Here is a 15,253-nt window from a genome sequence, read left to right as displayed (position 1 = left end):
CAAACATGATACCAAACAAATTCAGAAGCACCAGATCAAGGGAATAGCCGCACCCCTCTCTCTCCTGACACCATCCCTGTTTCCTGACCCTAAAGCCAAGATGCTCTCAGTGCATAAACACTTCCCTGAAGGGCACTGTAGATCTGTCACAAGAGGTCCAGTAAGGTACACGTCAATATTCGTGAGTCTAGTGGTGGCTGACTTAGGAGAGGTCAAGGACCTTTAGGAATGGTAACTGATTCGAATTGTTTTTAAAAATGCAAACACTTCGGATGCCTCGAAGCACTTACTGCTCCCAGAAGTATATTTCAGTCCCACCTTGGGACCCAAAACTTAACATTGGATCGTTGGAAGTTCATTCTCTACGTGGCCTCAAATAAACAGGAGCCCTCCCCAGTTCCTAATTGCTTGGCAAAATATTATCGCAAAAGGTAGAAAAATTGAGTTGAAGCCCATGAGTGTTGTTCTGTGTTGGGATGCTTTCTGTTTTGCGTTCGGTTTTGGCATCACGTTTGTCCAGGCGTCATTCAGATACTGAACCATTTGTCTTGTTCTTTTTCATAATCCCTGGAGTTTGTGCTGAGTGCAGATTGGGTACCCCTCCTCCCACTCAGGGGCTACAATTCCTAATCCAGTTGATAGCATCAAGTTCCATTTCCTTAGTGAATTCCCAGAGTGAAACCTGATTTGTTCTAGGAAGACTTTGTGTTAAGAGCAAGCTGTTAGGTTTTTCTGTTAGTAGCTGACCCATCCATCCATTCAAGAGATGCTGATGTCTAGTCCCATCCAGAAGGGAAATCAAACACACTGGCCCTCTTCCTATGCAGTCCCCAATGTGTGAATTTATGACACAGCACAGCTTGGCACAACAATCCCCCCTCCCCGAGTGGGATTTTTCCTGAGTTGAGATGAAGGAACAGTAAGAGAATTAGAAATACCTTTTATAAGTTTGCCCTTGAATTCCATATGCCTGTTAAAAAGCTTTCGGCGAGGACTGAATAGAAATAGATCAACATAAGGGTCTTGAATTCCTTAGGCTTCCTTTGCTGAAATCTCATACAGCAGATCCATTCTTATTCCAGCAATAGCTGATCCCCAGGGAGACAATTTCTAATATTTGGAAAATACAGTAATTATTTATTCATCAAGGACTAGTATACCTATTTTTTTTCACATTTTCTAGAACTATGCATAGTATCTGTTTGATATTTATAGTCACTCTCTTAGCATATATGAGTATGGCTATGACTGTTGAAATTACATTTCTATAAAAAGTGGAAGGCACATCCTTACTAAATATGTTGATAACGTCTGTCACTGGAAATGGACACCAATAAATGAAACTAAAAGGCCGTGGAATTTTTTCATGATGCGGTTTATGCTAGTTATGTGTTGTCTATTCCTGGGGTTACTACGTGCAGATGCGGAAAGTTGACTTTCTCCTTTTCAATTTATTGGGGAACAGGAGTGTTCACTGCACCCGATCCGGAGTTATTCAGCGTCTACATTTCAGAAGCTGGATTGCTGGATACTGTCAAAATGAGCTTTTGGCAATCCCATGCAGGCATGCACAACTATAATTTGGCTTCACATTAATAACAACCTAGCAAAGAAGCCCAGGATCGAATGCCTTGTTCTCAGCTGGGGGCAGAAAGCCAGCGTGATACATCTTGGCTGGTGACTTAGAATGTTGGGGAAGTAGGCGCTGCAAGCACTCAGGATGGGTGGGTGGCATTCCGGAAACGTATTCCCATTCCTCCAGGATTCGTGTGTGTGTGTGTGTGTGTGTGTGTGTGTGTGTGTGTGTGTGTGGTGTGTACCCCGAGACAATGAAAAAAAAAACAACCAACAAAGATTTACAGATAATAAAAATAGCACATCTCCAGAACAAGTGGGAAAGGCGATGCTTTTGTTTCTTCGGATGTCAACTCCGTTCCCCGCCCCACGCCCTGCCCTGCCCGCGTTTCTGCAGCATCTTTCTGATTCTAAACTAGCGCTCCGGGGGGCGGGCAGTGGTCCCGGCCATTGCCCACCGGGAGTGCATTGGCGCTGCGCACCTGACTTTTGGTCAAGCTCCGATCCCCTAGAGCTCCGAGGCTACGGATTCCTTGGGTGGAGTGAGGTGTTATTGTGGGGTATTCTCTGCAGAGTTGGCCTGGAAAGTGAGCGCCGGAGCAAGCGAGCTGAGCCAGGCTTTGCCAAGTGTCCGCGGAGTCTCCCGGCGCCCGAGAGCGGTACGCTTTTGGGCTCGGGCACCAGGGGCCGTGCGCGCGTGCCGGCCGGGAGCGGGGAGGCGGCGTGGAGGGGCAGGGGGCAACGTGCCAGCTTTCTCTCTGACTAATGATGCTCACGCCGCCGCGCGTGGCTCAGACGCTTTGTCTCTAGCCTTGGGGCTGGCGGAGAACTGACGGGGAAGGGATGGCACCGCGTGCGCCGGGCGGGCGCACGGGCCAGTGCCGGCTCTCCGACTCGGCCAACTCTGGCCGCGCCCGGGGGGGCAGAGAGGCTCGGGCATCTTGCAGGCGCCCAGCCGCGGCCATCTCCCGGGCGTGGCGGGTCAGGGGACGGGGAGTCAGCCCCCCAGAGCAGCTGCGGGGCTGCACGCCACGCGCGCATCGCCTCTAGCCGGGGCGGGACCGGACGCGGCAGGGGCTGCGGAGAGAGCGGGGCGCCGCCCCCCGCAGCAGGGGCCAGCCGCGTGGGAGGGCAGAGTCGGGCCAGGCGGACGGGCAGACAACGGAGGAGGCGGAGAGGTAGGGGATGTGGCACGGGGGGACGGACCAAGGCTGGCTGGCTCAGAGTGGGACTGGTGGGGCTGATAGTGACGGATCCACGGACAGGTGCGAGCAGTGAGCTTGAGGCAGTGGGGAGGCAGAGGCAGAAAGAAAGGAGAGAGAGAGAGAGAGAGAGAGAGAGAGAGAGAGAGAGAGAGAGAGAGAGAGAGAGCATTCGCGCGCTCCTTCCCCTGCAGACGCCCTCCTCTGTCCGAGGGAGAGGCTGGGGGGCACTCAGTAGGGGAAGGAGAGCGATGCGCACGCGGAAGAAGGCTAGAGGGACCCTGCATTGCTAGCGGGACCAAGAGACTGAACAGACAGACCCACTCACGCGCGGACTGACGGTGAGAGTGGCAGCTCTGAGAACTGAGCGCAGGGAAGTCAGAAGCCCAGGCTGAGCGACAGACAGACAGACGTGTGGAAAGGGACAGACTGGCAGACAGGAGGTGGGGGCACGTCCACTCCCAGCAGCCACTCCGACAGAGAAGGCGGCGCGCCCCCAGAGCGTGTCCGGAGCAGCAGCCAGCAGCTGGGGGGGTGCGGGGTCGCCAGCTGGAGCCACCAGCGTGACCATCATCGCGGTGGTCGCCACAGCCTTGCCAGGATCCCAGCTGCCAGCGCTGTAAAAACCTCCTTTTACCGGCAGTTAAATAAATCGACCAAAAAAAAAAAAAAAAAAAAGCCAAGCCAAATCAAACAAATCCAGCCAAATCAATCATTGAAAAACAATCCTATTAATAAAAGCCAAAAAACTTAAGGCACCAAGACGCTGGGGGATATCCACTGTGCGGTCAAGGTAATAACCAAGGTCTTCCATGTGAACATTGCATGCCTTTTGTGTGTGTTTTTTCTCCTCCTTCCTGACATATGTCTGTGCTTTTCTTTATAATTGTTTGGGGTCTGTATTTCTCCTTCGTGTTTGTTTGTAGAAAGCTGTTGTTACATATGTATTGTGTTGTGTTTGTCAAAGGAGGGGTAATCTCCCTCTCCCCCAAATGAGGCAGAATTGGAAAGCTGGGAGAGGACAGAAAAGGGCAATTCTTTCATCAGAAAAGTCTACAGTGATTTATGCAGGTATCGAGGTAGAAAGTTTGCAAGGCTCTGATTTCATCCGAAAGAGAGCTATGCTCGGGGCACAAAGTTGTCCTCTGTTCGTGGTACTCGCAGGACCTGGGGCCCTGGCTCCCAAGAGGCTGAGGGGCAAACTAGATGTTTACTTTGCTTTTACACGTTTGAAATCTGTGTTTCCTGGCGAACTCCAAATTTGATGTCTTCTGTGGCAGGTTGTAGATTTAGTGATAGGATTGAATGGAATGAGACAGGTGTTTAGAAAGTTTCTTAGGACGAGAAATTGACTCAATGTTTATGCGTAGACAGAGAGCTGGAGAGGATGTGGTTGCTGTTAGCTGCTCGGGTTCAGTACTTGGTCACCTCCTGACCATACGGGATAAGGACAGAGTCCAAGCCTAAAAGGAAAAGGAAAAAAACAAAGAGGGAATTGCAAGTTATAGGGATGGGAAGCTCGTAAGCACAGCGCAAGGCTGGTAGGTAGTCACTTTCAGGAGGCTGTGTCTAGGATGCAGATATCCACGGGATTTAGTATTTTTTAAGTCTATTGGCATGACACTTCGGCCTCTCTAAACAAGCCTGGCGTTCCCCAAAGTTGAAATGAATTTGTACAAGATTCTCCTCAAACGCTGACAGAATCCCAAGGATTCCTGCCTCCTCCTCACCCACTTGGGAGGTCAACCTTGCTGGGGTTGATTTAAGAAATGGAGACATGGAGATGACAGGGGAACATCTTTCCAGATGGTGAAAGTTAGGAGACCTTTTGACACACGCTTTAAAACAAATGCACCTGCTCCTTTGATCCTCTGTATTTGTGTCACCACAAGCCCTGGGTGCCTTCATAGGACCGTAGTCAGTGTCATTTTCACAAAAGGCAGTCGTTTTGAAGCCGAGAGCTCTGGCTATGTTTTGTTCAAATAGCCGAGTAATCCACTGTCTTGGCAATAACTGCTTCTGCTGCATTCCTAACGGGGATCGCGTGCACTCTCGTCGGGTTTATATGGATGTGTAAGGTACGTATTTGTGTTTAAACCTTTATTTCCTTTCGTATCACTTTCCCACTTCAGCTACCAGAATATTATACAATTTTCTGGAGAGTTTCGTATATTCTTTAAGGGGGTACACTTCCTTGTCACCACAGCTACACAAGGCTAACCTAGGACTGTCCTTGCTTATCAATGTGATGAACTGTTTTAAAAGAGTTGGGTTTGATGGTTTTAAAAATGATTTGCTTTAATTTTCAAGACATTTTGACTGCTGTGCATACATGTCTTCATTTACCCTGTCCAGACATGACTTACGTTATTTCATAAATCCAATGGAGTTGCCTGTCTAACAGAATACATTGTTTAGGTGAGTCGTTTTTTAAAGAAACTTACACAGCTCCAGAAATTGACTTGCAGCTTCCCAGTGACTTAATCCCACTACACGCTGATGTATGTGGCAGTGCTCAGCTCACACCGAGACGGGTTTGTGGGTGCTATTAGATTAGCAAATTGCTGATCTCCCAGTGACTTTCCCTCCCAGATCCCAGCTGAGTAGAGGTACCTTGAGAACTATGCATTAGCCCTGTCAGAGCATGCTCCGGTGGGGAGTTGTGTGCAGTCTATTTTTAATGCTATTTAATGAAAGAGCAAGCGCCTCACTCAGCAGTAAGAGAAGCATGATGGAACAGAGCAGTGCGTGGTTATGGATACTGGAGACGGATCTCTGCAAAGGTACAGACTGGCTGCTGGATATGGTAATTTTAATTAGTCCTAATATATTGCACTCACCGAAAGCAATTGGTTTTCGTGAATCGTTTGCTACGTCTTCATAAACCTCTTCAGTGATTCTTAGAAAGAAGACTCAATGATTGGAGTGCCTTAAAACTTAAGGGAGATACTAACCAGGGAGTTCCTGCTGGAATACTATTTTTAATACAAGCTGTCAGGTTCTTGGGTGGCGAGAAGGGCAGAAATAATTGCAGATTCCTATCCTGTTGTTCTAGTTGAAGGGTTTGGAGCTTGCAAAATATTTGGGGCATAAAGTAACTAGCATCCTCCTAAGATATTTTGATAACTTGAAGCTCTGCCTCGTGAATATTGTTTTTTCATTTTCTTTTGTAAAGTTGGAGGCAGGGTTCAGAATTGTGTCAAGGAAGTGAAGCAGGAAGTTTTGATTGAACTTGATAGAATATTTGAGTTGTTTTCTCTCCTTACTTTGAAATAAGCACAATAGTTTATCTGACGGAAGGTTAACTACTTTAAAAATGTAGATTGAAGAGATGGCACTGATAATTTTTGGAGTGCAATAATGAGGGGGGAGTATCTTAATATTATCATGTGTGAAACATAAGAAGCCGTCTGTCTGCAGTGTTTGCATATATGCAGAACACTTGTCTTCAGACAGAAAGTGAGAATGTTCCCTCAGAAAGGTCTGTGTTGCTCATTTTCAAATTAATGACATACTATGATCAGGTTATTTCTTTGTTCAGAGCAAAGCTAATGAGGCAAATGCCTCAGTGGCTTTAAACTTAGTAAGTATAAGAGAAAGTGATGTTTTATTAAGTAAGAAAGGGAGCCCCGTTGTCATTAAACAAAGCTATTAGAGCAATGTCCAACACCGTTCTGGATTTTGCCAATTTTTATGAAAAACAAGAAAGCAAAACCCCTAAGGGAAATACATCGCGAGGAGCTAACTGTAACGTGTTGTTGTTAGCGTTTGCGTTTTGCACTCTGTACTTCCAGAGGGGAAAACAACCTGCCCTCGCTCTCATATTTTCCTTAGTGATCATGCTGCTTGTACCACAGAGCCGCTATCTTTCTTGAGATTCTCGAGTCAGTGGGCATTCTCATCTGAATTCAATGTGTATTTTGTCTGTGAACGAGATAATGATAAGCTACATGAGTAGAGTGTGGGATGAGTCAGCCACTGAAGACACAAAACCCAAGGTAGCCAGAAGTGAATATGATTGAGAAGCCTCATTCGTATGGGGAGACAGTTGGAAGTTCAAAAGGTTGGAAATTGCAAATGAACCATTTGTGTAAGTTAGTTTAATCCAGATCTGCTTTCTGACAAGGTTGGTTAGGCAAGAATATGAGGCTGAAAAATGATGTCGACACTGAGAGCCATTGCTTCCCATGGTAAGTACTGGCATCGTTCTCACTGGTACCACAAGGTGGTAGCGTGTTTAGACATTTGTGAATCTCTCATCAGAAAAATAACCGGTTTCCTTCAAAATGCATTATGTCGTCTGGAAAGTTCTGAACGTATTTCAAGTCAGCGATGACGAACTTCTAACATATATACTTCCTCTCTTTAGACAAAGAGTTCCGATTTTTTTTTAGGAAATCTGTGGTTCCAGAGTTCTCGTCATTTCTGCTGATTTTGCTTTCTTTTATTTTTCATTCTAACATTTGAAGTTAAATGTGATAAATGACTTCCAGCCGTGACCTAGATGAATGCTGAAGGACTTTTGAAGGTAGAAAAGAATATTAGTGAGATGTATCTGTGACGAGATTTGTTTTTCTCAGGCTATCTTTGCTTCTGAGTGTTAGTTTCCTTTAAGGAGTATGTATGGCAAGTTCTAATAAATTGATATTTTTCAGTGACTTGGAGTCTTATAATTTAAATTGATTTTGCTCATTTTGGATTAAACTGGCCCTGGATGTTCAAAGTATTTACTACTTGAATTTACATCACAACCATTTCATTTATGTGGGGATTAGATATGGGCTGAGATATAAAGTATTAAATTATATACATTAATATAATATGCTTGATAAAGAATAATGCGCTTTGTATTGTTTGGCAACATTGTTATCTGTGGTCTCAAAATCCTCTGTAGTCTGGTGATATTTCCTTAAGGCATAAAACGTCCATATCACATTCTGAATGGACCTCTTTCTAAAATTACTGGGGCATATCTGTGCCCGGGGAAATAGCTATTCAGGTAAACCAAAAAGTGAGTTGAAATATTTATTTGGAACAATTGAAAGGAAATTGGAAAACAAAAGCGTTGACTAGAATACACCAAATTGACTCTCTACCTGGAAATTGAATTCTTGGCTTTAGGTCATGCTCTCCTGTTCTAGCTGCCAGCATAATTCTTAATATTGCCAAATAAAATGAATGTTAATCACTGTCCATGGCCACAGAAAAAGCAGTGTTTTAAATTCTTCTCCATACTTTCCCCAAGGAAGTTTCTTCCGGCAGTTTGTCATAAGCTCCGCTTAATATACACGTCAATGCCACAGGTTACATAAGATTTTTTTGTACGTTCAATAATCAGGTGATATCTATTAGCATAAAATTACAATTGCGACTTCCTAAAATGCCAAAGATTGCATCCAAAGTTGTCTCATTCAAAGTTCACTCTCATAATTATTTCTCAGTCATAAATTTATACATTTTTTAAGGAAGTTACAATCATTCATTTTAACTGGCAACAGAAAATCATTTAATTTTCCCCAGGTAAAGGGGACAGGAGGATCTACTAATAAATGTCCCTTTGAAAATCAAGACTCCTATCACATTCTCACATTTCAAACTACTTCAAAATTATACAGCAGTTCTTACATTAGAAATTCGTTGTGATTAACATAGAGAATATTAAGATTTTGTTAACATCACTTCCCTAAATAATAGCACTGGTTTTAAGATAAATAAAATATGGTTTTAATTGAAAGGAAGGATTCAAGATTTTTAACAGAAAAACAATTACGTCACTTTTTATCTCAAATCTTTTGGCAAATTTGGTAGAGATTTACTTGGCATGCTGTGGTTAATGTTTCTGCGCAGAATTGCATAACGTAATATACAGGGGTTTTTTTCTACAGGTTTTTTTCATTGAGACATATTCACAAAGAATACCTATCTAGATAAAGCCAGTAATCAATCCCTGATACCCAAGCTAAGAAATAAGTTTTTGTAATAGGAACATCCCTGTGATAGGAACTCAGGAACTAATCAAGCAGACTGAGTACTGGGATTCCTAACAGGGATACGCATTCTCTTACATTTGCATTATTATTGGTTGCTTCTTTATTACACACTAAATACTTGAGATAAGAATAAGGACCATCTATAAGGAAATGGAAATCAGAGGAATGGTGCTCATACATTTAGCAGATTTTCTTTTAATTGCCATATACAATACTCACTTTAGAACGTTCTAGTCCACAGAATCATACCTTAAAGGGGAAAAAAAAATGCATGTGGACATATTTGCATCTGGTCAAAATTGAGAATCAACACCAATAATCGAGGCAAAACATTTCAAGATCATCAGAGAACAAGATCAAACGAGATTGATTTCTAAAAGTCTGATGGTTATCCCTTGATAAGTAAATCAGAAGGCCCAGCTCTTACAGAATTGTTTTGTAATTTGAGCTGCTTCCCGATGATCTCATCACTATTAGAGAGATCTAGAAAAATCAAGCCTGGGGTCAGCAGAGAGTGAAGGAAGGTCCTGGGAACTCACTGCAATCAGGGACTAGACATGACTGCGTAACTTTTATTTGCTGCTAAACTCAATAAGAAAATTATAAGCTCTTAGGTTGTCTTTGCAACTTTTATCAAAAGTTACGTAAAAACATTTCTAAAACCACAAGCTAAAATCCTCACGTGAAGCGCCCCATATTTATTGATGAGAAAATACCTATACTCTGCACTGGCAAGTTTTTCTTAGCACTTTGCTGATTAATATGCATGTAAGTTTGGTAGAAATCCCAGCATTGCTGGCATTTGACTTAATGTAATCACCAAAAAGCTGTTGGACAGAAAATGGGTAGATTCCATATGAGGATGTGACAGAACCAAGATTTCTGCAGCATTTGCAAGCTTTGAATATGCAATGCTTCTTCAAAACACTACCTTTTCAAAAACGAGAGTGTTAAAAACAAAGCTTTTAATTGGAAATATGGCACTTTACTTTTTTTTTTTCAGAAAGGAGATTAAGGTTTATAGTCAAATGATGGCTCTTTAAGCCAGTGTAGCACATCATTGTGTTAAAATTGCTGTTGAATTCTGCCAAATTAATTAATTCTCAGGACCTTGCAGCCATATCAGCGATCCTATTTATTTTTTCTGGCTCATGAGAACGATTGAGCGAACACTTTTAAATTACATAGTTTTATATTTGTTTATTTTAGGTATAACTAGATATGCTGGTGTCGTCCGAATTTTAGGAAATGATCAAACATCTGCCATTGCATTAAAGACGAATTCAAAGATCCCACTTCAAACAACTAGCTGGTATTAATGATTCTTCCTTTTTTTCCACTCTGGTGCTGATTTAAGTTTGGTCACAGCACATATTTCCTTTGTGAAGATTAAAATCCTACTGCAACCTTGAAATTTCCACATAATCACTAACAGAATTCTGGAAGAATTATATCATACAGCCTGCCGTCATGCGGCATGTACGTGCTGTTGCTATCTGCTTAAGCACAATTAAGTACTCTAACCATGGGAAGCTTTCATCCTTAACTATTATCATCATTGTTGTCTTCACCCGGAACTATGGATGGCAGTGTTTTGTTTTGTTTTTCCAGCATCAAGAGGTGAGAGACCACACCTAGTAAAATGTGACCAAGTTGAAATGTTTGAAATCGTATATATATATATTCTAGGACAAGGATGCAAATATCCCGTCAAGAGGGATATTGTCTTATCACAAATTAATTAATTGTCAGGACCTTGCAGCCATATCTATGATTCTATTTATTTTTTTCCGGCTTATGAGAACAGTGATTGTTGTATCTGCATTATTTGTCAGATATGACGTAGGAAGCTAAGATATGTTGAACTCAGTGGAACTTCCAATCAAAAGTCAGGTTAAAACTAACAGAGAGGTTTACCAAAGGTATGCTCGGAGCTTACTGAGGCCATTGCTGTGTGTGATGAAGGAAGGCTTTCCCACAGAGTCACAGGGGCCTCCATGAGATTTTGCAGGTTATAAAAATGTGCAAAATTTGGATTGAGAGTAAACGTCTGGAGACATAAGGCCTCTATAGGGTGGTGTATCCAAAGCGCACTTCCCCAAAACTTACCTTCGTAAATGATGCAATTTACCTCCTGGCTTCTGGGTGTGACTAACCAATAGTGTGACTCTGGCCAAGACTCTAAACCTCTCTGCGCTTCACAGGTTCAGCAGGTTAAATTGTGTAGCAACACCAGTTCAATCTGAACAAATTACTAGTTGCGTGACTTTAGCAATTTCGTTAATTCCTCGTGGCATCAACGTTCTCCTAAAATTAAAGGTCTGCCTTGTAGGATTGAAGCAGAAACTAAGTACCCGGCACATAGGTATTATTCAGTATAAAGAAATGATTATCTTTTCATCTGAAAAACTTTAGAGAGAGTTAACCTCATTACATAAATGTGACAAACCTCCCTTTAAGCATTCTTCTTTAATTTTTCAAGATTTTTTTGTAATTTAGTGTTCTTCTGTTTCCACCCCCTAAAAGTCTGCATGGTTATAATGGGAGACTAGCTTTACTCTTTCTGAGCCTATGAAATGTCAAAGGGCAAGCCAATGTAGGAGCCAATCTGGGAGGTGTGCATTGTGTAGTAACCATGATGCTTAATAAGGCCATTATCTTCCGTCAGTCTCTCAGAGATGGGATGACCCTTCCAGACTTGTCTAAATCCTGAACATATAGGTATATGACTTCTCCAAAACATTTTAATCATGAATGTCTACCACCTAAGAGGGGAGGCTGAAGAACCAACTAGAAAGGGGTTGGTATGGGCCCATGGAGGAATAATGTTAAATCCTGCCCTACTGGGTGAGAGCCAGCAGCAGCAGCTTTGGAGGGGATGGGAGATGGAGACAGTTTTCAGTGCCCTCCAAGACCTGGAAGCAAGGAGAGCTTTGGGCTTGCCGGCTCACGGCCTGGTACCCCCACAGAAGGCTCTCATTTTCTGTTGCTAAGCACAGAGGGAGCTGTTTGGACTGGGTGATGGTCTGGCCTCTGATCCTGAAGTATCTGCACTTAGTTTTGCTGAAATGAGTCACTTCTACACCTGTGTGCCCATGGCCAGAGGGTGGGGCAAGGTCTCTCAGAATTGGGCTTTAATCAGTTGGTTCCTCTGCCAGGACATGGAGAACCACCAGGAGTGTTCAGCACAGCAGGAGGGGAGCCCTGCAAAGCAGTACATTCATCATCAGCTAATTGCACTTCCTTTTTAAATTATAATTTGAATATCAGCCATTCAAATCGGAAAGTTATCCAATGAAACTTCTCTGAAGGTACCTGAGAATAAATTTATAAATTTATAACCTTTGGTTTCTAATATTGGCTGGAAAAAAAAGGGAAGAGTAAAAAAATTATAATATATATATTACATATATGTATATAAATTCAGCAAATATATATACATGTAATATATGTATAAATTCAGCAAAAGACATATGCTTAAATATAAAAGTCATTTAAATAACTCATATTAAGCAAAAAGGTGATTTAGCCCCAAAGCATATTTCCCCACACGTTTTTCTTTATTGTCCTTAGCAGTTCTTGCTTACATGTGGCAGATATCTAATCAGTTTCCTGAATTAAAAATTGACCTTTATATTGTTGATGGCATTTAATATTCAGGATTCAAAATCAGCTCTAAGTAAAGTTTTCAGTGTGGTTTTTTCTCTCCTTACAATTTCAGCTAAAGTGTATTAGACATTCATCTTTCTGAAAAAGAGGGCAAAGAGATGCCCTTATATTTAAATTGCAACTGACCTGGGAAACACTAGTATGTTGGCTCTACAAAGACCTTTCTTTTTCTGATCTCAGGCAATGGTTAGAGCTTCACCAGTCTGCTTACACTGAATACATAGATCACTCTTCCATCTACATGGAGAGGGGTGAGGCCAAGGCAAGCTCACAAACAATTTCCAAATCATTGCTACACTGAACTAGAGACGACTTATGTTTACTAGATATGGCCTTAGGGGAGATTAACCTTGGTGAAGGTGAGCCAGGATGTGGGGAAAGAATTCACTCCTCTGAAGGTCTGGGCAAGTCCACTGCATTAGATTAGAAGGCGGGGGTGAGGCAGAGAAGGGGAAGAGAATACTGACAAGTTGGGCAACTTCAGACCCCTCTTCCTGCCCTCAGCAGAACAGCTCTAACCAAGCTCTAGGTGAGTGCCCTTCTCTTCCTGTTATTGGGCAACAGGATTAACCAGGTTAAATGACAAACCATGTAATCCACTCAGGGTCACTGAAAATTGGATTCATGTTTACCCCTCTCTAGAAAAATAATCTAGCCCAAAGAAAGAGCTAGACCATTTCAGGGTGGAATGAGTTTGCTTTCTTATTTTACCTCCTACATTTTAAGGTATCCCAAGTGTGGCTCTGATCACATGGACTTCTATCCATCCACCCACTTCCCAAAGAAAACCCAAACCTGGCACCTTAGTTTAGAGAGTCGAGGAGCACATTCTTTTTCTTCTCCGTGACTGTGGCAGGCTTTGGGAATACGCAGGAAGCAATAGATTCTGACACAGCTGGTCTTCTCCTCAGGAAATCAGAAAATATATTCTGGACCACACTGTGTCAAAGCAGGGGGATTTCCATGCAAGCTGAATTGAGGAGAATTGAGTTCTTATGTCTGCAAGACTTGTGTTTGCAGCAGATACCATGGTTATTTATCCATTTGTTCATCCTTGTTTTTCAAATATTTATTGAGGGGTTTTCTATGCGTCATTTATATTTGGGAAATTGGCTGTATGGGATTTTATAGGCATTTGGGAAAGATAAATGTATTTTAACAGTTTGAACAATGAAGTGAATGATTGAGAAAAAGAGAAAACTCCATAATGACAGATGGACAATATCTTGGATGGTAAAGCAATATGAAGTAATTTTGACAAATTAGAAAAAACATTTCTTTACTGGGAAAGTTAATTAGGAAAATCCATAGGAGTTATCTCAAGGGTAGAAACCATACTGTTTCCAGAAAACAAACAAGGAAGAATGAGCACCCCTGGTAAGTTGCTGGGGAAAAGTTCATTTGATGGTTAGGCCAGGAACTACAACTGTCAGTTGTGAAGCTCTCAATCAAGAGAAAGGAGTCAACTGATTCAGAGGATGTATATGGAGTTGGGATGAGGCACTATATTCTTTTTTATGAAATAATACATTAACAATATTGATTATTCGAGTTTGAAGCAACTGATTCAAGTTGAACTGGGATTTAGAACTGCAAAGTTCAAGTTCATATCAGATCATGGCAAGGTATAGGTTTAGAATTAAAAAAGGTTTTTGTAAAGGCAAATTAGTCTTTGAGTTTGTTTTGTAGTTCCACATTTGTATATTTGAGAAAGGAAACTAAAATAGATTTAGAATATTAGAAAGGTCCTTAATAGATGAAAAATATTGCCCATAATGAGAAGGAGATGGGATTACATATAGTGTCGTAGGAAAACTTCAGAGGAGTAAAAGATTTGATTTATTGGGTACCTGAAGGGTGATTTTTTTTAAGGATGCAGTTCTTTCCATTGGCAGAGATAAATATTTAGGTTTCTGAAAGCAGAAAGAGACCTGGATACGTTGTCCCAGACCTGGTTCATGTTCTAATATCTTGCCCTGAAACACTGAGAAAGAACCTACTTCTAGAAGTTACCCATAAAGCAACAGGAATACATCAGGTGATAGCTGGCACCTCTTCCAGTTTAGTTTCTATGAGTCAGTGGCTTTTATGTATAATATTCATGGACCATTTGTATATTACATTGTCTATGAATTTGGGTTATACTTTTTATCTTAGCCTTGGAAATAAGGATAACCTTATTGCTCCAAAATAACATTGAAATGATTAGAAGGAAAACTTACCAAGAGTAGTTGGTTAAGTAAAGAGGACATGGGGTCCCTGCCCAGGGTTCAGATCTGCAACTTCATACATTTCTTAAGCTTTTTAGCGTCAGCGTCCTCATTTCTAAAATGGGCTGGCCATAAGAATTAAGGCTGAAGTGCTTAGTCAAGTGCTTAGCATTATTAATTCATTTTTTTCCTGGTGCTCATAATTTTTTATTTGCTTGACTTTGTTTTATCCTTATCACAACTTTTGCTTGATGCCATTATCCTCACATAAATAAAGCATCCCCTTAAGATCCACCCTCCCCCCCCCCCCCCCCCCCCCGGCAAAGCCTTGATGATGTTTTCATGATGTGGCTGTTATCTTGAGCATTTTGTTCATGCATAATTGCAGTTCATTTTCAGCACAACCATACTCTGCATGATGAGCAATTCCCAGCCAAGGGTTCAGTGAGGATGGGCCACCTGAGGACACCTGAAGTCCAGACGAATTCCTAGGAGGTGCTCCTCTGCACAGAGACGAAGACTTGACATTTTGTAGCCTTGAAAAAGACAGTTGAGCATGGACAATTTAATATTCTCTGTGTGTACGAAATTCCACATAATATTTTAT

The sequence above is a fragment of the Cnephaeus nilssonii genome (assembly GCF_951640355.1).
Source record: "Cnephaeus nilssonii genome assembly, chromosome: 17".
Lineage (NCBI taxonomy): Eukaryota > Metazoa > Chordata > Mammalia > Chiroptera > Vespertilionidae > Cnephaeus > Cnephaeus nilssonii.
Note: the sequence above shows the minus strand (reverse complement) of the source record.